Source organism: Zootoca vivipara, chromosome 15 (assembly GCF_965207765.1).
Source record: "Zootoca vivipara chromosome 15, rZooViv2.hap1.1, whole genome shotgun sequence".
Classification (NCBI taxonomy): domain Eukaryota; kingdom Metazoa; phylum Chordata; class Lepidosauria; order Squamata; family Lacertidae; genus Zootoca; species Zootoca vivipara.
This window is the reverse complement of record NC_142598.1, coordinates 28,923,564-28,944,888: the sequence shown is the minus strand read 5'-3', so window position 1 is coordinate 28,944,888 and position 21,325 is coordinate 28,923,564. Positions and strand designations below refer to the sequence as shown.

General features: G+C 44.7%; 1 long non-coding RNA gene across 1 annotated transcript in view; it reads right to left on the bottom strand.

The window, feature by feature from the left end:
- Positions 1-3,137: 3,137 nt before the first annotated feature.
- Positions 3,138-21,325, bottom strand: part of LOC148683431 (uncharacterized) — a 110,224-nt gene continuing 92,036 nt past the window's right edge. The window contains exon 4 of the long non-coding RNA XR_015947178.1: positions 3,138-3,485. This is a non-coding gene — a long non-coding RNA (uncharacterized LOC148683431). The remainder of the gene's footprint in view (positions 3,486-21,325) is intronic.

Below are 21,325 nucleotides of genomic sequence, written 5' to 3'. Positions count from 1 at the left end.
TACTACATAATAGAACTCCAGTAACTCCTACAATAGGGGTGTTCAAGGGGTGTGTCAGGTGTGCCCAGCCACATTCTAATTTAAAAACAAACAAACCACAAATCAATGCAGGCAGAAGAAAAAGGCTGGAATGGATTTGCCACTTCTGCCTGCCGCCACCAGAGACAGACATAGAAGCTAAGAATCATTCTAGCTTTTTTCGTCTGCCGGGATCTGTATCCTCCCCATGGCTGAATGTGTCCTACCTCCACTTGCCATCTTTTGTGGAGAGAGATCTGTGAGGGGGAAAGGCTGCTTTTGTGGCATGCATGCAAGGAAAGAAGGGAGGGAGAGGAAGAGCCATCCCACCCTCAACCCTTCAGGTAGCCTCAGGTTAGCTTAGCATGGGTCTTGCCTTCTTGGCCATTTTTGTGGTTGTTTTGTTAGCTTTTTACCTCTTGCTTGCAGGGGCGTACCCAGGGTCAAAACTGGGGGGGGCAAGAGAGGGGAAGAGAGAGGGAAGGAAGGAGGGAAGAGAGAGAAAGAAGGAAGGAAGGAAGGAAGGAAGGAAGGAAGGAAGGAAGGAAGGAAGGAAGGAAGGAAGGAAGGAAGGAGAGAGAGAGAAGGGAGGGGGAGGGAGGGAGGGAGGGAGAAAAAGGAAGAAAGAAAGAGGGGGGAAGGAAGGATGGAGCTCCCGACCGCCGCCCCCCCCAGCTCAGGCTCCTCCTCCCCCCTCCCACATTCCTTTCGCTGGCTGCAGCCACGGAGGGGGCGAAAACAGCCCACTTTCAGGCTGTTTCTCGCCCTCCCCACGTTCCTGTCGCTGGCTGCAGCCGCGGAGGGGGTGGAAACAGCCCAATTTCCATAACCCGCAGCGACTTTTCCCCTTCAGTTTTTGAAGGGGAAAAGTGCGGGTTATGGTCCATAAAATACAGTAAAAAATTTTGCTTCTAGGGAGCAGCTGCCCCCCTGCCCCACACTGGGTACGCCCATGCTTGCTTGTCCTTATTTGTTTGCCTTGTCATTCCCCCCCCTTCTCCCTACATTGAAATAAATTAATTATTCCCTGAGTGCACAACCTATTGAAACGCCTTTGACTCCCACAAGCCGGAAACCCCTTAGTTCAGTGACTGGTTTGCTTCTCATGTAGCTCCACTGTCGAGCATGGAGGTTTCTCACCAAGACCTAACCTTTAGGAGCCAGAATATCTGAGGATCTCAATGTTGTATGTTATAACTGGGCGAGTGTATCTCGAGGGTCAAGATGGGAGAGAAAGTCAATTCCATTAAAAAAAATTAGGTGAATCAACCTAATTTGCATTTTCCAGAACAATATGAAAACCAAAGCAAATTCATCCTTCAAAATTCACACTTCTCCAATATTGCATGGCAACTCTCCAACCAAGTAGTCTGTATATGAATGCCTATACTGGAGTAAAGTGTGCATTTTAAAAATGCATGGTGAAAATAACATACAAAAATACATTATTTCAGGGGGGAATGCTCTGCAAAAATGTGCATATTAGGGGAAATGGCATACAGATGTGGTTATTAGGAAAAAATGTACATTAAAATGCTGGTGAATTTTCCTGAAGAGTTTTTTAAAAATATACCGGTAGTTGTGTATGTGTGGGTGGACAGGAGAGAGCATGATTCTATAGGTACTAAGAGTCTATAGGTACTCTATAGGTACTAAAATGGATGTGCAGAACTGCCTACTCTCAATGATATTAGGTAGGAAGACCATGGCCAATTAAAGGTACAAGATATTTGAATTTTCCACTTAAAGACTGAATTAACCCCAAATGTCATGTGTATGAAATAATATTTTTCCCATTATTATCTACGGGGGGAAATGTTTGAACAAATACTAACCAAGGAACGTAATAGATACTAGCAAATTGAAAAGGAAGAGTGATACTAAAAGCGCCTTTTTTACGCTGTGAAGAAAAAAGTGAGCATGGAGATTTACTGACATACTTTATTATGAGGAATTTATTCCTTTCTGCCTGCCACCCTCATTACTACCTGTTGTTTCAATGTAAAATATACTTTCCTGATTTCCTACAAACAAGAATTCTAATCACTGCCCTTGCTTTCACCAGAATTATTATTTTTTCCCAATCCAGGTTTTGCTAAGAGAAGAACCAAAAATAATAGAAGTCTCTTCCTCATTGTCCCTTCAGCTATTGAACATTGCTTTTCACTGAACACTGTTTTAATTGTACCATTGTTCTGCTAAAGCCCTATTGTCTGTGTCCTTCAAAACTGTTGGTTATTTAAATGACAAAAAAAAGCTGAAAAGCACATTGTTGTAATTGATTTGTATGTTTGAATTGTCTTACCAGAAAACAAGGTTATGAATTTCATCTGTTGAGACGCAAAAAGAAAAATACTTTCCTACAAAAATAAAGGTTAATAAAAACAAAATAATTATTCTTCTGTGTGCGTGTGCGTGTGTTATTTTTTTTAAATAAAAAAGTGTGTTTATGAGAATGAGTTGAGAAAGCTGATCTATTTAGATTTTAGGGTTTATCTTCCCCATCCACAGCCATGTCCCCAGCTATGCTTGCACCCCCTGTTGGATTGCCACTGTGGTTCTTAGCCATATTCCTAAGGGCAAGACTTAGGGCAGTGATGGCGAACCTGTGACACGCAGAGTCCTCACTGCTGGCATGCGCCCCATCGGCCCATTCGGGCTGTTGTTCTCCCCCCCCCCATTTGTTATCCCGTTCCTCCTCACGCTAGAGCTTGTCTCCGCTGTTAAAACCCGGGTTTCCTTTTTTGTTGTTGTTGTTGCTGGTAGCCAGAGATTAGTTTTTTAACCCTTTCTATGCTGTTTTTTTCTGGTGCTTTGGCAGACGATGATTGGGTGTAACAGTGTTCCATTTTTTAACCCGTTCTGTGCTGGGTGTTTTTTTTGGCGCTTTGGCAGACTATGTCGGTGCTGCGTGTTAGTTCCAGCGAAGGTATTATTCGTCATTTATTTCTATTCTCTTCCCTCCCCCCCAAAAAAAGTGCAGCAGCTTTGGGGCATCCCCCCCCCAAAATAAAAGCAACTTTTGCACACACACACCCCCAAAAAAACCTCCAAAACTTTGGTCAGCAGCTCCCCCCAAAAAAGCTCAACAACTCTGGGCACTTTGTGATAAATAAGGGTTTTTTGGTTTGGTTTGGTTAAATCATTAGTTTTTGGTTTATTAAATACAGTTATATATTACAATTCTACATTTTTGTTATTTAAACTACAAATATCGCGAAATTATGGTTTTTTTCTCGAAGTGACACACCACCCGAGTTATGCTCAGTTTTTTGGCGAATTTTGACACACCAAGCTCAAAAGGTTGCCCATCACTGACTTAGGGGGAGACGTTCAGGGCCCCACTTGGCAGAGTGAGCATGGCTTACCACATTTTGAAGAAAGGTTCTCCCACGGGCCATCATGTTACACACCCCTGATAATGCATCCAGGGCAGCCTCTTCCGCTGATCTTGGTACACAGGCTAGCTGAAAGAGAAGGTGTAATCTCAGATATTTGGGACCCAGACCATTAAGGAACACAACCTATGGGGCTTATGCTAACATCATAACACTAAGGAGATTGTTCCATCACGGAACGAGATTGCCCAATGGACTGGTCTATTTTCATTCCCCAATGTGCTGCTCTGGGGCTTGTTCTGGAGTTGGATCAAGGCCTCTCCTTCCTACTTTCAGCCTCACCTTAATCCCAATGGGGTCACTGTCAGACTTTATTTTCATTTAACAAAAAGTGCATAGCGCTTAAATGTAAGCACAACTTCTAAGTGGTTTACAAAGAATATAAAATATAGTCGTACCTTGGAAGTCAAATGGAATCCGTTCCAGAAGTCCGTTTGACTTCCAAAATGTTCAGAAACCAAGGCGCAGCTTCTGATTGGCTACAGGAAGCTCCTGCAGCCAATCGGAAGCCACAGAAGCCCCGTCAGATGTCTGGCATCCAAAAATAGTTCGCAAACTGGAACAGTCACTCCAGGTTTGTGGCGTTCAGGAGCCAAAAACGTTCGAAAACTAAGCTGTTCGAAAACCAAGGGATGACTGTACTGTACACATTAAAAGGTTTGTGTTAAAAATGCTTAACGTAAATAAAAGACAACCAAGTTTACAAAAAGTAAAAATGAGTAAAAATCAACAGTTGAAGGTATACATTCTCTTTCTGCTTTGTCTTCCTGTAAACTCTCCTCGTATCCCTTGGTGAAGTCCAAATGGGTGGTGTGTTTGTTGATTTACGCTTGTATTTTCTGCATTTCCTTATTTTGTTCCATATAAGCACATTCAGTTGCAGTGCCCGAGAGTAAAGCACTGGTTCTGTGGTGCTAACAAACAAGCAAAATGTTAACTATGTTTGCCTTAGCGTTAAAGCAAAGCAATTGTGGAGTTTGTTTCTGCAAACTCATCTCACCCTTCGCTGATCCAGAAACAGATCAGCAGAGCGTCAGCGACTGATTCCAAAGCAGAGAGCCTAATACATTATTTAGATTTCCAATTAAACATCTGCATGGTAAATAGTGACAAGGCTGGCCTCCCCCACTGTGTTTTTTTGTTATCTTTACAATAAGGCTTGCATTATTCATGTGATCTTTCCGTTTAACTACCCCACTCGACGGAAGCCGAACTGCTGCAGCCTGCTTCATGAAGGGGATCTTTGCAACTTTCAGGATTTTTTTTTTTTGTTTCTTCGAGTTATGTCCAAGAACCTAACCCTGAAAGAATTGCCAGGGACAGTTAAACAAAGCAGAATGGTAGCTGTGCATGCTCAGTGTATGATGGAGTACATGCGTGTACATCAGCATGCTCATGTTTTGGCATGTTTTCATGTGAATGTTCAATCCCACAGGCATGAAAGTCATCTTCTCCTGCCACTACCTACCTGCCAAGCAATAAAGTCATCATCCATGCATATGTAAATTATAACCTTGGGTACTATACGCCTCAAGAGCCAAGGAGATTTGCTCCTCAGCCTCAGGCAGTCAAATACTTTGGACCAGTGAGGCCTGTAATTCAACTACGGAGAGGCTTTTGGTTTTGGCTGTGGAAAGGACTGACCCAGGAAGTGAGATGGGCAGCGTCTAGTGTGGGAACGTTCAGGGTGGAAGGAGAGGATATATTGTTTATTAATATCCTTCCTAACTTGCATTAGTAAGTTCCTTTACTTAGCAGAGTGCATTCCCATTTACAGGTTGCAAACTCGTGTGAGTTTCTTAAGACAATACGCAATTCAATCTGGCTTGTCCAGATTGAAATGTGTTCTAATATTTCCCTGGTAAGACCCCTTAAATCCCTCCTAAAAGAATAAAGACACCACAGTCTTATTCATGAGCAATAAAAAGGAAGTTTACTCACAATCAGGCAGAGCAGAGTGTGATCCCTGAAGGCAGGCTTTAGTCTTAAAAGTTACAAATGTATAAAAACAGGTTTGCCCCATAAGGGAGATGACCTGGGGAACTGCTTGGCTGGCAGCCAGCAGTTCATTCCAGGAAGTTCGCAGGACGAAAGGGAAGATGGAAAAGAGAGTGTGGCAGCATGCCTTGTCCTTTTACCAGGTCTGGAAAAGTCACACCTACCCACTAGTCACATGCAAGGAAGGATACTCCAGGCCAGGAGGAACAGGAAGTTTCAACAGGCTGGACCAAACATCCCTTTGCATGTCCACTCTAGGAAAACAAGGAATGTTGTATTTGACTTCTCCCAGTGGATTACATCCCACATCTAGTTCATAGTAAATTGGACTTTCCAAGTTTTCTTATCAGTGCTGGGAAAACCCACTGAAGGCAGCTCCAAAAGTACTCTTTATTTCTGAGCAAGCTAGAAAAGGGCTATCAGGCATCTGACTGACCTTGGGTAGATCCTGGACAATGGCAAAAGTATGGTATAAAAGATATGGCATTGTTGACAGTAATTAATATAGTATTAAATTATGTTGCATTTTGCTTTTCAGGATGTAGTTTCAAGTGCGGTTTCAAGATGGTAGATAGGAAAAATTGCTCAGAGGCTTAGACAGGACAGCAGGACAGGCAGAATCCCACCAATGGCAATGTGCATCCGCAGGTAGCAGAACAGACAGCAAGAGGTTAACTCCTCTTCAGGAAGAAGGCAGGGTCAATCAGGGTGGGAGGCTTTCTTCCATGACAAGAGAAACCTTTCAGATTCAGTTTTTAGCACTACCTTCTAGAGAAGAACAGGACAGTTCTGTTGCTCCTGATCTACTGCTTAGGAATAGCTTATAGGTCTATTTAGAGTACTAGGCATGTCAGCGATACCTAACAATCAATGTTCCTCCAATCTGCAGTCTTTTGCTAAGAAGGGTAGCAAGGAGATCTCTCAGAGGCTCCCACATGCAGCCCTCTGCTCCTCTTCAAGCTGCTTTGGAGAAGAAAGAGACCACCTCCGTCTAGCAGATCCACTTTAACCATCAGCCGGGGAGAAGGACTTCTGCACATCACAGACATAGCCTCCTCCTCGCAGCAAGATGGCTCTGTGCTCAGCAAAGGGAGCAACAGACTACAACCTACAGTAACATCCCTCGGCAAGGGGACACAGAGAGCCTGCATTCCAGCAAATCCATCCACAGATTCCATAGGAGAGACCTTGTCCACTGCCAGCCGGCAACAATGGTAAGTGTGGATCCATCTTTGCCCCCTTGTTAATTTCTCCAAATCCCCTCACTGAATTGGCAGCCTGGTGGGCATAGCAGTGATGACTTCAGTCATAAAGAGATAATAGAATTGTAGAGTTGGAAAGGGCCCACAGTGCCCTGGTCATAAGAAGTGAGGGAGGGATCTTTTGTTTTTAGTCAAAAGTTTGCTCTTCTTGAGGACAGCTTCTGCTGCAGAAGCTGAAGGTCTGCTGAAGGTCCAGAACGGGCTCCGTGGGTGGTATCTGGCAAGACAACCCATGCTGGGGAGAAATTGCTCCCCACTTTTGACTCACAGCGGAGTCAGCTCTTCTGAGTAGAGAAGTAACCAGCCCTGACTTACAGAGGAGTTTTGCTCCCAGTTTTTCTGATATGGGGACAAGACAAAAAGCAACCTCCTCTTGGCTCTCCAACACAGAGAAGAATCCGGTCTGGCTGCCAAGTGAGGCATTACTCCTGGAAAAAGGGCAATATTAAGCATGCGAGTCCCATTTTCATGCTTGTCACCATACCAACTTTTTTGACCTCGTTCTGCAGGACACAGATGCCTAGCTCAGCAGAGCAGCTGTTTAGGGGCAGCACTAATTCACTTACAACCTTAAAGTCCAACATGGGAAACAGAACCAAACAGGAAACTCTTTCCCCTCAAAAAAATAATAATCCCTGCTTCCTTTATCTGCCCCCAGTTGACTGGTGTCAAGACACTTCACCCAGAGTCTTTTCAGCTGAGCAACACTGATAAGAGAATCTGGAAAAGTGGGTTCATCAGTCCATGCCCTGAACCCCTGGCCTACCTGGTGGCAAGTCAGTGTGTAAAGTCCAAAATTCAAAGTCCACTCCACACAAGGAAAGTCTAAAGGTCAGGAAAGGCAGTGCAGGTTAATTTCCAGGTAAGCCAGGTCCAGCAGTGAAGATACAGTCCCGTAGGGGTCCAGGAGCATCCAAACTTGTCAACATGGGCATTTGAGCAGACACAGCAACTCAATTCTGCTTCCCTTTTGCACAGATTGGAGCATCTGGGCTTGATGAGGCATGAGACCATCGCCTGTCCTGAGCTTCCTCCAGCTGAGGAATCAAAACACCTCCTCCCAAAGCTAGTGAGCCCCACCTGGGAGCTGGGCCTTGCCTGCCTCACCCTCTTAGATCACCACTCCTACTTCTCCCTACGCCTCAGAGCCTGCCATGTTTGTGGAGACAGGTTATGTTGATGGGTCCTGCTGCTCTGGTTCCTGTGCACCGACCCCCATGCCCCTCGCCATCTTCCGTCGCCCTGTGAGTACTTCCTACAGCAACCTCTCCGCCCCTACCCCCAGCTTGCCCCAGTGTGTCCCAGTCCTGGCTACACCCCCTTACCAAGATCCTCTTCCTCCTTGTCATCCTGGCAGTTCATGACAGTCCAGGAGCATATGCTTAGGATCCTGATATGAAGTAAAGGGTTTCCTTCCCCCCCCCTTCAAACTTCAGGCATCAAGGCCACTCCAACAAGTTCACTTGCTTCAGAAAGTAGAAAGCTTCCCAGAAACCAACCAAACCCTCTCTAGTTAGCAAGCAAGAGGTCTTGGCCTTTGCCCGCTTCTAGCCTTCTGCAGTGGTTTTTTAAAGTGTTACATAAGCAGCTTATTTCTTTTGAGAGGGGGAGGGCAACATCACAGGTCGGGGCGCAGCTGGAGTTTTTTGACTGTGCTCTGACCCCCGAGTCTGAAGAGTTCCCGAGGAGAGATGGCTTTCCTCTCTGACACAGCTGAGAGAGCTTCTTGCTCGTGGCTTTTCATCACAGCGGAAAAGCAGCTGGCGCTGCAGCAAAACAGGCTGGTGGGTGCTGCTGTTGAGCTGCAGCTCTTGCCTCCTGAAGCTTCCTGCACGGCAGGCCTGGAAGCAAGGCCAGACAGCTGCTCAGCTACTGTGACCCCTTTTCTGGCAATATTGGCATGGGATTCTGCAGCAGCAGCAGCAGTAGCAATAAAATGGCATCCAGTAGGAACTGGAGCACACAGGAGGCAAGAAAGCAGTGCAAGTACTGTACATATTAAACTCAAAGGTTCCTTACAGGCCTTCCCATGTTTCCCACCTTTTTTACCTCAGGAATTATACTACAGAGCGATTGCTCTGGTCCAGGGGTTGCCAAAGTTTTTGTGGCTTGGGCCGGTTCACGGTCCCGCAAACGCCACGGTGGGCCAAAGCGTATGCACGCATGCACAAATGCTATTTCCGGTGTTCCTTCCGGCGTGGAGGAGGTGTGTGCAGCTTCCCATTGGCTGCAGGAGCTTCCTGCAGCCAATGGGAAGCCAGCCAGCATCATGTAAGGCAGTCCTCGCACTGCTCCATTGCCGGTTTAGTGCGGCGCACAGGAGCCGATTGAGCGGGCAGCGGGGGTGCCCGAGCAGATGGCAGGGGTCTATGGCAGCTTGTGGCCCATGGGCCTTAGGTTGCCGACCCCTGCTCTGGTCTGCCTTTTCCCCTCAGTGCCAGAGCAGGCATGCTCTCGGTCTTTCCTCTCCTGAAATGCGAGCCAGACATTTCTCCCATCCCTTTCTGGGGCTGAGACGTATGTTAGGGACATAGCCCCATAAGGGCTTCCTTCCCAGCTGCCAAAAAGATATAAATTGAGTTCAGATTGCACACTGGCTATGAGATGCAACCACCATGCACAAGAGTCGCAGTCTAGCTTAGGGATAAGGCTGTGTGGCATAGACAGCGCTGTCCTCTCAGTGCCTTGCTGCCACTCCCCACCTTCAAAACATCTGCTGCCTGAGGTGGCCACCTTCCTCTGTGGCTAGCCCTGAAGGTACATCTCAAGAGATCAGGAAGAGTCAACCATGAGTCTTTTTCATAAATTTCCAGGAGCCACACTTGACCAGGTTATGAACTATCTGTGATAGTTAAGCCACAGAGTTCAACCTTTCCTAGGCTATTCCCTTGATAATTGTTTTTAACAGTGCTTAACTCTCTTGAATAAATCTTCCATGGCAAACACTGGTCAAGGACAGATACAGGTCAGAAGCAAAAAGTGGGTTGGCAGGGGTGGGACTTCATTTTGTTGTCCTTGTTATCCATTTAAATTTCCCTTTGTGATTCACTGTGACATGCATTTATAATGGGAAGGTTCTATGGTAACGAATAATGTGTTCTCAGAGATGTATAATGCATGCTTTTTAATTAGTTTGCCTGCTCTAATTGATTAACATTTTTTCCCTGTGCGGTACTATTACAAAGAATCAGCAATGTTACTCTTTGCAGCGGGTAATCCCTGTAGGGAGCTGTCCTATTCCTCTGCCTGCTCTCCACTGCACAATCCTACATAGTTTAACATTCCTGTTTAAAGTCTGTTGGGAGCAGCATGATGTGCTCCAGATACCAGAAGCAATAATGAACATATTAAAAGGTCAGCCAATGCAGAAAACGCCTCGTGCAAAAATGGAAACCCTCCTCGCCTACAAATGGATGAAGGTTTATTGCGATGAATACTCTATTGTAACTAGAAAGAAGTAGGCGTGATTTTAATAAACATCTATATGTTTGCCCTGCCTGCCTTTCTATGATGTTCCCTGTCTAAAAACTGTTCTTTGTAAAGTCCCTTGTGCTCTTTGTGTCTTCAAAAAGTGGATGCTAGGGAGATAATGGCTCTGATAAGGACCAACCCAAGTTGTTTTGACACCCAATACAGAAAATCCAAATCCTCTGGATTGGAGTGACTCTACTTCCAGGACATAGAACATTTGGCTCTCCGGGTGTTGCTGAACTACAGCACTCATCAGACGCTCCCAAAAGCAATAGCAGATGACATAGGGTGCTGGCCATTGGAGTTCCGCAACATCTGGATAGCCATTGATAGGGATCCTGAATAGGCAAGTTTGTCTGCTCACATTGGAGAAGATCTATGCCCACATAGAGCTTCATTTTGCCTGCAGCAAATGTCCAGATGGGTCATAGTTGTTTGGCACATTAGTGGTAGGAATATGGCTACACTGCATGGGCCATTCTTTAATGTAGCTCCTCAGTAGCCTTTTGCACACATTACTTTTTTGTTGGGCTTATTTAAGTGGAGATCAGAATGGACCCATACTTTTAACACCACCCCCAGCATTGGGTCTTCTTCTTTTTTAGCAACCCTGCATTGAGAATGGTTGCCTATATAGGAAGGCCAGCAGGTAAGCACCTCTGCACATGTAATGGGCTCCTTGCAATCAGAACACCTACACAACCAGGTCCCAAAAACATGGAATTCTTATGCACGAGGAGGCATTTGTAATGTTGCCCTTCCTATAAAGGCAGTCATGCTCAAGAGAAGAAGACGACCCACCATTGGGAGTGGCAGCTAAAAGTTCTGTCCCACTCGTTTCTATATAAATATGGCCTAGGACTGTTGTGGATTCCACCTTAACACGTTTATTTCAAAGGCTTGTGGTAGACAAGGGGTATGACCTGGTATAGCCAATATGGAGAGTGGGTTCAGAGTACTAAATTGTTGGTGCTAACCTGCTTAGGATCTGCCTGGATGAGGAAGCCTATATATCCAGCAGCTGCTTTTGTTTCACATCTTTGCAAAGTGTTATCCAGCTTGTTGGATAACCCTTTGCAAGGATGCGAAACAAAGGCAGCTATTTGACATGTGTTCCTTAGCAACACCCAACTGTGGTGTTGCGAGTAGTAGCTTTAGCGCCTTAACAACTGAGGCACATCTGTTAAATGCTACCGTGCATTGTTTCATCTTTGTCTGCAAAAGACACTCTCTCTGTTGTATTAATTATGCACTCTAACCCATAGAATTGCCTCATTTAGAGAGAGAGAAACACAACCCACCCCTTTTCACTTTGGAGCAATCGTAGCCAAAGCCCTCAAAGATGTATTATTACTACTATTGTTCCCACAAAACCTCGGCATACTGTACTGGAGAACTTATGCATTCATCAGTCAAAACAAGTACTTGTGTGCTGACTGGAAATGTAATAAACAAGAGGACATTTTACAGTCAGCGGTCTCATAAAGTCTCCTTAAGTGAGGCCTTGTGGATTTCCTGATCCTTGTTCTTGATCCTCATCGTGCACTTGTAGCACAACGTGAATGGCTTTCCCACCTCCTCCCTCACAAAAAGTTGATGGCAAATATGCAATAACAATTTTATTAAATTTACTAATGCTCCCCATGGCTGCCTCTGACAAATGCAGAAACCGATGTGTGGGAGTTGTTCATGCCGTGTGCTCATTATTTAATAAGGAGGCCGTGCCGTACACAGGCTCTGAATTTTAATGAATCTTCTAAATATATGGAGTGCACAGTTTGAAATACAGCAACGTACAGACACAACATGGACGATAAAAATGCAAATTGCTGCGGAGAAGGATCAAGCCAAAGGAGGGAATAGATGGAATCTGAGAGGAGCGATTCGGAAGCTAGGCACACACTGTAAATGGGAACTTGACAAGGGAAACATAGTTTGGTAGTCAGGGGGATTTGAAGTAAAACAGTGGCAGAAAAACTGACAAGGTCATCATTTATATTATAGGATGAACATTTCCTGCCTCAGAGCACGAAATGAAAAGAGGCTTATTTCTGGCCTATTCAGGATTATTTCTGCAGGGCTTAAGTGAAATTCAGGTACAGGCATGTCTCACTGAGGTAGTCAAGCTGTGTGTTTGTGAACTACCTATGTCACTTCACACTTCTGGGAAGGGATCATATGACTGTATTCTCACCCACGAAGAAATATTCCTACCCAGGAAAGTAGCATGTTGAGGAGTCTCAATCCCATATCATGCCTTTGCTTCTCATCATTGCAAAGTGTCAGGCTTCAGGGGCGTAGCTTCCTCCCCTCTTGGCCATAGATAAGCAGTACGAAGAGAAAGCAGTCTCTTACCAGTAACAGAAAAGTTTAATGAACGCAGCAAAACAACAAGTGACTGTTCTCAAAGTGCAGGTGCTCCCAATTAAGGTTCCACCCACTTCCCTCTAGTCACTTCCATCGTCTCGTCTCCTAGCCACCTGTTCTCTCAACCATTGAGCCTTTTGCGAAGCCACCTTAACTAATCTAAACTTGGGACTAAGAGGCTGCACATCTTCCAGTAAAAGAGAGTCTGCTAGCTCACTCTCTTCCTGTTCTTCTTCTTGCTGTTCACCTCCCAGTTCTGCCCAACTATTGTCTTCTGAACTGTGCCCCTCAGCAAACCGTTGTTCCAAATCAACACTACTCCACAGCTCCTGTGGAGTTTCAGGATCCTGGCCATGAGCAGGGGGAAGGGTAGTCTCTGTGTTTCCGTGCGCTGCTCTGGTTCGCCATAAGCAGCTTAGTTATGAACTGCCAACCTAGCAGTTCTGCCAACCTTAGTTTCGAACTGCCAACCTAGCAGTTTGAAAGCACGTCAAAATGCAAGTAGATAAATAGGAACCGCTACAGCGGGAAGGTAAACGGCGTTTCCATGTGCTGCTCTGGTTTGCCAGAAGCGGCTTTGTCATGCTGGCCACATGACCTGGAAGCTATACGCCGGCTCCGTCGGCCAATAATGCGAGATGAGCGCGCAACCCCAGAGTCGGTCACGACTGGACCTAATGGTCAGGGGTCCCTTTACCTTTATGCTGGCCACATGACCCGGAAGCTGTACGGCGGCTCCCTAGGCCAGTAAAGCGAGATGAGCACCGCAACTCCAGAGTTGTCTGCGACTGGACCTAATGGTCAGGGGTCCCTTTACCTTTTACCTTTACCTCTGAGATAACCTCAAATTAATTTCTAAAGATTTCTTTGGTCCAAAATTGGGTGCAGGAGATTTTTTTTTTAAAAAAAATTCAATTTACACACAAGTTAGGCTAATGCAATTTATTTTGAGGTTATCTCATAGGTATCTATCTACACATTTTAAAAAATTGAGAAAATCTGAGTCATTAGAGCACATGGCACCAGGTGATTTGGCGTGGAATGACCCATGTGTATTTTCCCATTCCTTCAATGAAAGGTAGGCAGATTTGGCTCTGCCCACAGGCTGAAAACAAGCAACAGTTTTTTCCCCTGGGACGTAGGGCTCCCATGATTAAGTTCTGGTGCTACAATGGAGTGGTGGTGTTTCTCCCCCACCCTGACGATAAACAACTTAACATAATTATTTCCATGTAAACATGTCCTAATTTACAGTTTTGGACTTCATCCCTGTGTCCTGCCTCACCCAACAGTATCAAAAATAACAACTTGTTTTCTGGTTATAAGAAAATGGAATTTGTATTGCTTGTTGCTGAACTGTGTTTTGGACTTCATCCCTGTGTCCTGCCTCACCCAACAGTATCAAAAAGAACAACTTGTTTTCTGATTATAAGAAAATTGAATTTGTATTGCTTGTTGCTGAACTGTGTTGATGAAGGTCAGTCCTCATCAGCTAATAGCTTTGGACGAAATGATCAATGGACCAATTTTCTCCTTTCCTCTTCCTTCCTCCTCTGCGCCCTGTGGCTATATCGTTTCCACTACTCTATTCTCTTTGATGTAAAAAGATAATACCTGGCTATTTAGCAAAACCTTGGCGGGCAATTTGTTCAACTTTCTCAATTATTAGTGTTTTCACTCAAGAGAGAAGAGTTATTTCCATGCTTAAATGCGTGTTCCTGAAGCTAACGCTGATTTAAAAGAAAAAAAGGGAAAAAAGAAAATTGTTTATTATGTTAAGTGCACCAATACAGCCCATAAGCTATCCTAATTAGAGGCAAATAAAAGCAATTTACTGAGGCAAAATTGTAAGTGTTTTTGCTCAGCAAAGAGCCAGAGTGGTTTCATCAGGAGGGGAAAGTTAAATCCCTTAAATGCAAACAATTGGGGCTAATCACCCAGTGACTGTTTGAACACAAAATTGCTAGTCTAAATTCTTGCATTGTGAATACGAGAAACTACAGACTGGTGAGGCATTTCGTTTAATTAGCTAATCCAATTTAACAGTGATCAGAACACAACTGCCAGATTTATGGCCCAATGCATAAGGCATAAGATTTTGGCCAGATGATAAGGTGGATTGTATTTCATAGGGCAGTGGTTTTCGACCAGTGTGCCGTGGCACCCTGGGGTGCCTTGAATGATAGTCAGGGGTGCCGTGAGCAACAATGGCCTCTGTCCCTCTTTCCTTCTCTCCCTCCTCTGTTGTCCTCTCATGTTTCTGCCTCCCAAAAGCTTACGCAGCTGTTTGTTGCAGCAGCCTTGGCTACAAGCTCCGCAGGTGAATGGGGCCTCTGGGGATGGCCAGCAGGTGCTGACTGCCAGTAGCTTAGGCAGCCTCAGAGTAAGCAAGCAAGCAGGCGAGGGAACCCAGCCAGCCAGCCCAGCAGCCCTTGTTGTTGGGAATGGACAGACAAGTGGGAGGCCGGTCAGGCAGGCTGCCACTGTTGCCTCCCAAGGTAAGGTGCTGACCTTACATTCACCTTTAGCCAGTCTCCGTTGGGCCACTAAGGCTGGGGACATCCTCTTCCCAGGCCCTTGAAAAGGGGTGAGAGGATGTTGGCTCTTGTGACGGATTGGGCTGGCTTGAGTAGAACCCCAGGGTGTTAAGTGTTAAACCCAGCCTCTTAGTTGATTGACACATTCCATTCCAGGAGGGGCGGGACAGCCACTGGTTTAAAGGGGATGGGGAGCGGTTAATTCAGTTGAGAAGGGAGAGAGGGTTTGGGGAGCGGGAGCGTGTGGGTGGTAGTGGAGAGTAGAGTGTTAGAGAGGTTTACTGGATTTGTACTAACTAGTCTGAGTTATATGTAAAGAAGATGTGGAACTAAGAGTTTATTCAAAATCAACCATAAAGAATTATATATGTCCTCCAGTTAAATAAAGCTTTCTTTTATGTTGTGTTAAATCGGATATTCCTCCTTATTCCAGCAAAGTATCTAAACTCAAAAGGGTGGTGACTGAAGAGGGGAGGTAAAACTAAGCCTGAGGAGTAGGTGATTAGTTTACATCTCAATTCACTCACAGGGGAGGCAAGTGAGAGGGAAAGGGTGCCACAAAGTAGCTAGAGTGCTGAGGCAAACAGCTGCTGAGGTGAACCTGAGGTGAAAGGGCACAATAAAATCCCTGTAACATTTGCCTGGAGTTATTAAGGATACTGAGCCACGTTACTTGGAAAGCTGGAACTGTATTCTATGTACTAGCAAACCCATATAAAGACAGGGAGTCTATTTGGGAGAAAGAAGGATTAGTGGGTTGTTTAAACAATAACTAAATTCCTTTTGACACACTGCTAGTAATAGAGGAGGGAGGTACATCGCATAATTGGTGACAGCGTCGTGTGATCGTCGAGGATGATGGCTCTGCAGGCAAAGGATGACATAACTGGGCTCCTGAGCCCCACAGGAATGCTACAGAAATAAAGTAGTTGGTCAAGGGAGCCATGGACTCAAAAAGCTTGAAGGGTGAGCATTTATGCACTCAAAGATGAAAACCTGGAAGAACTGCCTTGAACTATCTGGTCCTGGGTTGTGTCTCTCAGGTAAGGGTGGAAGGATCAGTCATTTCCCCCTCTCTCTGTTTCTAATTTTTCCAATCTCAGATTTACTTCTTCCCATTTCTGCAGCCATTTGCAAATAATAATCATCATCTTCTTCATAAACATTCATCAGCATTTTAGTGTGACTTTCTCGTACTGCATACATAATTTACAATACATACATAAATTACATACATAAATTTATCCGTATGTCACCTTTCCATAGTTAAAGCCATACTCAAGGCAGCTTACAACATGAAAAAGTTACAATTTCAAGCAAAGCAAAAGTAGTCATAAACAATAAGTAAATCATCCAAAAGTACACATCCAAATTAAACAATTTCCACAAAAATAATAAGATCTAAAATAAATATACAAAAAAATAATGCTCCCACGCACACACAACAAAAAAACCCTAAACAATACCCCAACCCAAGAGTCCGTTCAGTTCCCCTCAGCTTCTGTAGCTGGAGTCAGTCAGGGCCCCACCCTGCCAGACCAGGTGGAAAAGGGCCTACAAAGCAGGGATCAGGTCTTCCAGGACTCATAGGGTCATGACCTTACAGATTACTCCCATTTTTTCACCCAAAGAGTACTGTTGGATTGTGTGTGTGTGTGGTTTATATTGTAATAGTCATTGACTACAGCCAAAAACAGACAGACCCTACTCCTGTCTTTTTATGCTCTGAGGAATGGAACGCGTTCTCTGTGAAAGTCGGTAAGAACCCGTAAGAGTCCTACAACCCCCGTCATAAACAGTTTCATAATCTTGCTCTTTACTGGCAAGTGCCTAAACTTACATAGATTATTTGAATGTTTAAAAGACCATTTTTGTAATGCAGGAGAAGCGGGAATTCAATACCATAGGGTGCTGCATGCGCAATGCGCATATAAGGGAAATGTGTTCGCTTCGGTTATGTTTCTGCCACTTCTACAAAGCAGATGTTACAAGGCTTTCTGTGTGAGATTCTTCTGCAGTGTTCTGTTAAAGAGTTTTATGAAGCCCACCTGCTGTGTACTTCATGCACAGAGGCACCTTTTTAGGGTGCTTTTAAAATGTTGATGGCTTTCTAGGTGGCTGTGATGCTTACAAAGAACCTGTGAAACAATTTAGGAACAAAAGAGGTAGAAATTCATACCTGAAGATAATGCAACTAGACACAACTCTGTGTGTGCCCTTGTTCAGTGGTTAACCGTCTCACATTGCTTACAACCAATATCTCCACATCTTCATCGGAAGCAGCAGGGTGAATTGTATCGGTCCTGACACTGAATAAAATCAGTCTTAAATGTGCTGCTTACTTAACTGTTTAGGGTTACAGGGGCTCAGCATTAAAGGAAATCCATGAAATCCCTCATGTTTCATGAACATGGGTGTGGTTGCCACAGGGAAAAAATGCTACTGCACAGTTGGGGTTCCAAATAGCTGCTAGATAACTTTGAATAACACCCCCTGGGCATGGAATTGTTAAGGTTAATGGTTTAATTTCCTGGAATGGGAATGTTTGCTTATGTTGAATTGCTGTGTATTTTTAGCACAGCATTATCTCCCATGTGATTGGCTGACTGTAAGTCACATGAGAGACGCATTCCATTCTGTTGTGACTATTATTCAAGTAACTGTTGTTTTTAATTGCTTTCTGTTCTCTCTGCGTGTGTGTGTGTGTGTGAGGAAGGGAGAATGGCTGCTGAATGGGTCTGTCTGGGGATGTCTGTCTGGGGTGAAGCAGCCAGAGGAAGATCCCTAAATGTCAATCGGGAGAAACCTGTGATTTCCATAAGGAACAAAGTGAATAAGCATGAGATTGTAGATATGTTCTTCTCAATTATATGTTTATGAAAGTAAAGTGCTGCAGTTTCCTACAGCAACTGTGTGCTGGTCTTGAGATTTCCAGTGTGTTAATATCAAACCACATGGAGATGAGTAATAGTCTCCAGAGTCTTGGGAAACCACAGCAGAGTGGGGTTTTATTAAAACAACTTTGGCATCAACAAGCATTAGAGTAAGGCCTACTGGAATAATTCATGGTTGCCTGAACCAGGTCTTGCTTCTTCATGGGTGGAGGAGATGCCCCCCCCCCGTGTGATTACCATCAAATGAGGGAAACAGTGAGGACCAGCCCGTCAGCTCCTCATCCTCTGTCACATCCCTGTATCTGGCATCATGATCTTTCAGGGTAGGGAACCTGGCATAGTTGTTCAGGCGGTCTTTGCAGTAACCCTGGTTTAGGGGACATGGGTGGCGCTCTGGTCTAAACCACTGGGCCTCTTGGGCTTGCTGATCAGAAGATGGCCGGTTTGAATCCGCGTGACGGGGTGAGCTCCTGTTGGTCTACTCCAGCTTCTGCCAACCTAACAGTTTGAAAGCACACCAGTGCAAGTAGATAAATAGGTACCGCTGTGGTGGGAGGGTAAATTGTGTTTCTGTCTGCTCTGGCTTCTGTCACGATGTCCTCTTTAGTCATGCTGGCTACATGACCCAGAAAGCTGTCTATGAACAAACGCCGGCTCTCTTGGCCTGAAAAGTAAGATGGGCGGCTTCCGGTTGACCGCGCCATCTTCTCCAGTCAGAGGTCCGTTCAGCAGAGCGGACCTCAGCACTTCAGAGGTGGGGGGAACCGCTCCAGCGCAGTGGACCCCCCCTAAAAAGCCCCAAATCGAGCATTTTGGGGGCTGAACATCTGGTGGGCGCCATTTGCAGGCTCCTCCCTCCCCAAATCGGCTCTGTTGGTGAATTGGTGTAAATGATAATGGATGAAATTTGGATATATGAAAACTGCTAAGGATAAAAACAATTTTAAATGATAATCAGAAGGGTGGGATTTGAGGAAGTCCTCAAGACAATGTTAAGGAAAATATGAGGTTAAGAAATATTGATATGTCTGTTTGTACTTTGTTTGAATGTTTTTTATGTACAGTCATACCTCGGTTTAAGTATGCCTCAGTTTGAGTATTTTCAGTTTAAGTACTCCGCAGACCTGTCTGGAACAGATTAATCCACTTTCCATTACTTTCAATGGGAAAGTTCGCTTCAGGTTAAGTACGCTTCAGGTTAAGTACGGACTTCCAGAACCAATTACACTCATACCTTGGGTTAAGTACACTTCAGGTTGAGTACTCCACGGACTGTCTGGAACGGATTGATCCACTTTCCATTACTTTCAATAGGAAAATTCGCTTCACGTTAAGTACGCTTCAGGTTAAGTACAGACTTCCGGAACCAATTGTGTTTGTAAACTGAGGTACCACTGTATTTGTTCTGTATTGTTATTGTTTTTCTTGTATGTCTTATTATAAAATGAATAAAATAATTATTTAAAAAAAGAAAAGTAAGATGAGCGCCGCACCCCATAGTCACCTTTGACTGGCCTTAACCGTCCAGGGGTCCTTTACCTTTACCTACCTTAGGACACATACAGCTTAGGACACATACAGGTGTGCCCTAAAGGTAAAGGGACCCCTGACCATTAGGTCCAGTCGTGACCGACTCTGGGGTTGCACGCTCATCTCGCATTATTGGCTGAGGGAGCCGGCGTACAGCTTCCGGGTCATGTGGCCAGCATGACAAAGCCACTTCTGGCGAACCAGAGCAGCACACGGAAACGGCGTTTACCTTCCCACTGTAGCGGTTCCTATTTATCTACTTGCACTTTGACGTGCTTTTGAACTGCTAAATTGGCAGGAGCTGGGACCGAGCAACGGGAACTCACCCCTTCACAGGGATTCGAACCGCTGACCTTCTGATCAGCAAGCCCTAGGCTCAGTGGTTTAACCCACAGCGCCACCTGGGTCCCACAGGTGTGCCCTACATCCTCCAATTAGGGCTTTTTCATAGTCTCCCTGCATCATTCTATTGAAATGCATACTTGGCTCCAAATCAAGAACACATTCGGCACCACCCACCTGTCCCCATATTTTGGGCAAATTTTTGGATTTAATTCCTCATACACACACTAGCCCCGGCGTATTAACTAATTAAATAGTTGTTTGGCACCTTTTCTAAAAAGCCAATCTGTTTCATTTTTATTTTTGTTTTATTTTTGAAACTTTTCTTCCTGGCAGTGATGGTTGATGGCCAACCAGTCAGCATTTGGTGCAATGGCTTCTGCTGGAAAACAGGAAGAACTGGCTGCTCCTGAGCTGAGTCCTCTTAGGAAGCTTGTCTCTAGGCCAGAAAGAGATGGATGTGTGTGTGTGAATCAACAGTGAGCTCACTATGCAAACTATGTATGTCCGTGTGAAGCCTTGATTGTTTATTGCAATAGACTTTGTCTGTAGAACTGGTAAGCTGGCCACAGATATGGGTACCACTGATTAATAATCGCTTCAAGTTGGCAGCACAGGAGACGATTACCCCCTGCCCTCCTTAAATGGTCCCCGCTATTCCAAAGGTTGTGTTGCAAAAGCAATTATTAGCAGAAGCCATGAAATTCGTCTAAAAAGGAAGGGCAACATGGAAGGAAGGAAGCACACAGGGCAATGAGAATCTTCGAGAGGGCATGTTGGCAAATGCCCAGCCTGTAGCAAGATTTGATAGAAGTGGAAAAGGGAAAGTTCATTATGATTTAAGCAGATAATTTTTGACTCGTGCGGAGGTATTTGATTTAAATGAAACCAAATGGGGTTGAACTCTCTTAATTATGTCCATTGTTGATCCTTTGAAAAGTGAAAAACATTGGACACGATCCTGCAGCACAGTAGCTTGTTGTACTTAATTACCTATAGTAACATTGGCTTCATTAAAGCCCTTTGCTTCTGAAAACTTGGTCAACTGAGTAAAAGCAAGTTCGAATGCCAAATCCCCTTTTAAAACATCTGAACTCAGACCTCCAAAGTTTCCCATAGCCTCCCTGTAGCCTGATTTATCCCCTGTAATTGGTGACCACCAACCATCAGAGGCCATTTCTAAGCTTCCAGTGTATAATTTGCTTTTACATTTAGAGTAGTTGTGCTAATTATGAGGGCAGCATAAATGCTTCGCTCCTGGAGTAAGTTGTATGTATAGCAAGAGTGAAATAATGTGCTTAAGTAATTTGCAATGTGTTCTGAATAAAGGGGGAAGTTGGATTGTTTTCTTATTTGGCAACTTTATTCCAGTCACTTGAGCAGGCATTTTTCAGAAATTTGAAAAGTTATACTTTCATTTAGAAATTTATTAATTTTCATATGCCTGTGAACACATGGTCTGCTTTTGTGTATACAGTGCAATTGTATGCACATCTTCTCAGGGGGGA